General features: G+C 43.2%; 1 non-coding gene across 1 annotated transcript; it reads left to right on the top strand.

Annotated features, from left to right (window-relative positions):
- Nucleotides 1–2,113: 2,113 nt before the first annotated feature.
- On the top strand, nt 2,114–2,212 carry MIR8904A (microRNA mir-8904a). The gene has a single exon (NR_128878.1). It is a non-coding gene; the product is annotated as a microRNA mir-8904a (primary transcript).
- Nucleotides 2,213–2,592: the final 380 nt, after the last annotated feature.

Raw genomic sequence — 2,592 nt, 5'->3', positions numbered from 1 at the left:
GGTGTGTTTTATGTCCAGGATATGATCTATCTTGCTGAATGTTCCAGGTGAGCTTGAGAAGAATGTGTATTCTGCTGCTTCAGATGAAGTATTTTATAAATGTTAATTAGATCCTTTTGATTGATGGTGCTGTTAAGCTCAAGTTGGTTTTTACTGATTTTATACCTACTGAAATCTGTCAATTTCTGATAGAGGGGTATTGAAGTCTCTACCTATAATAGTGGATTTGTTTATTTTTTCCTCACAATTCTATCAGTTTTGCCTCACATATTTCTGCACTCTGTTGTTAGATGCATATACAGTAAATATTGTTATGTCTTCTTTGACAATTGAGCTTCTTATCCTTATGTATTATCCACCCCCCTTATCCTGGTAAGGTTTCATGCTCTGAATTCTGCTTTGTCTGAAATTAATAGAGCTACCCCAGCTTTCATTTGTTTAATATTAGCATAGTATTTCTTTTTCCATCCCTTTATTTTTAATTTACCCATGTCTTTATATTTAAAGTGTGTTTCTTTTAGGCTACATGTAACAGTATTTTATTTTTTTAACTTACCCTGACAGTCTCTTTCAGTTGGTGTATTTAGACCGTTGACATCTAAAGTGATCAAGTGATCATTGATATAGTTGGATTAATAGATATTAAATTAAATACATGTTTATTCCTGTTTCCTATGTTGCCTTTAGTCTTCATTTCTTTTCTCTTTTTCTGTCTTCTCTATTTTATATGATATCATCTCTCTTCTCTTAGCATATCAACAATATTTGTTTTTATTTTGTTTTAGTGGTTGCCCTAGAGTTTGCAATATACATTTACAATATATCCAAATTCACTTTCAGTTAACACTGTACAGCTTCACAAGTAGTGCATGAACTTTATAACAGAGTATTTCCAATTCCTCTCTGTCATCCCTTATAACATTGCTGTCATTCATTTTACTTGTCTATAAGCTGTAATCACCACACATACTTTTGATACTATTTTGAACAATCTGTTATCTGTTAAGTCAATTAAGAATAAAAAGAATATTTCATTTTATCTTAATTTATTCCTTTTCTAATACTATTTAAAAATATATATAGAGAGATCTGAGTTTCTGACCTATATAATTGTCCTTCTCACTGAAGAATTTTGATTAACATCTACTGGAGACAAATTCTCTCTCTCTCTCTCTCTCTCTCTCTCTCTCTCCTCATTTGTCTGAGAATGTCTTTATTTTTCCATCATGTTGGAAGAATAGGCTTCCAGATACATAATTCTAGGTTGGTGGATATTTTCCTCCAACACTTTAAATATTTCGCTTCATCTTCTTAAGCTTGCAAGGTTTCTGGAGAGAAATCTGATGTAATTCTTACCCTGTTCATCTCTATACGTAATGTGGTTGTGTCTCTGTTTTGTTTTTCATTTTTTAATATTTTCTCTTTGTCTTTGATATCCCACCATTTTTTTTAGAGATAGCCCTAGCGGGGAGGTGGGGGTAGGGGCAGAGGGAGAGGGAGAGAATCTTAAACAGGCTCCATGCCCAAGACAGAATCTGATGCAGAGCTTGATCTGATGACCCTCTGATCATTACCTGAGCTGAAATCAAGAGTCAAATGCTAAACTGCCTGAGCCACCCAGGCACCCCAGATATTCCTCCATTTGAATATGATATGCACAGGTATATATTTTCTAGTTTTTATCCTAATTTATGTTTTCTAAACTTCCTAGATCTGTGGTTTGGACTGTGCCATTAATTTTGGAAAATTCGGGGGAGGAGGGGCAAGATGGCGGAAGAGTAGGGTCCCCAAGTCACCTGTCCCCACCAAATTACCTAGATAAACTTCAAATCATCCTGAAAATCTACGAATTTGGCCTGAGATTTAAAGAGAGAACAGCTGGAATGCTACAGTGAGAAGAGTTCGTGCTTCTATCAAGGTAAGAAGACGGGGGAAAAAAAGAAACAAAAGGCATCCAAGGGGGAGGGGCCCTGCGAGGAGCCAGGCGAAGGCCGGGGCAAGTGTCCCCAGGACAGGAGAGCCCCATCTCGGAGAAGCAGGAGCTGCACCAACCGTCCCGGGCTGAAAGGCGCCCGCAGGGAGTTAGAGCAGGACCCTAGGAGGGCGGGGATGCCCTCAGGCTTCCTGGGACACTAACAGAGCAACTGCGCCCGGGGAGAGTGCGCCGAGCTCCCTAAAGGGCTGCAGCGCATGGCGGGGCCTGGGAGCAGCTCGGAGTCAAGGCGGCTCTGGCAGAGGAAGTGGCTCCATGCAGAGGGGGCTGAGTGGCCCTGAGAGCAGCTCGGAGGGCCTCGGGCGGCGGCTCCGCGGAGAGGCGGCTGCGCAGCCAGAGCGCGAATCCAACAGCGCAGGCCCGGGAGCACTGGGCACCGGGGACACAGTCCAGGATCCGGCCTCCCCCCGGGACAGGCAGAGGCTGGGAGGGCACAGGACGACAAAGACACTCCTGCCCCGAGCTGAGCAGATCAGCAGCCCCGCCCCCGGAGCCTCCAGGCCCCTGTAGGCTGAGAGCTCCGTAGTTACTGTGGGAGCTGAATCCAGGTTTCCAGAGCTGCCGCAGCCACTGGGGTTGTTCCTCCTGGGGTCTCACGG

This window comes from Canis lupus, chromosome X, assembly GCF_011100685.1.
Source record: "Canis lupus familiaris isolate Mischka breed German Shepherd chromosome X, alternate assembly UU_Cfam_GSD_1.0, whole genome shotgun sequence".
NCBI classification, from domain to species: domain Eukaryota; kingdom Metazoa; phylum Chordata; class Mammalia; order Carnivora; family Canidae; genus Canis; species Canis lupus.
Note: the sequence above shows the minus strand (reverse complement) of the source record. Positions and strands in the feature narration are given on the sequence as shown.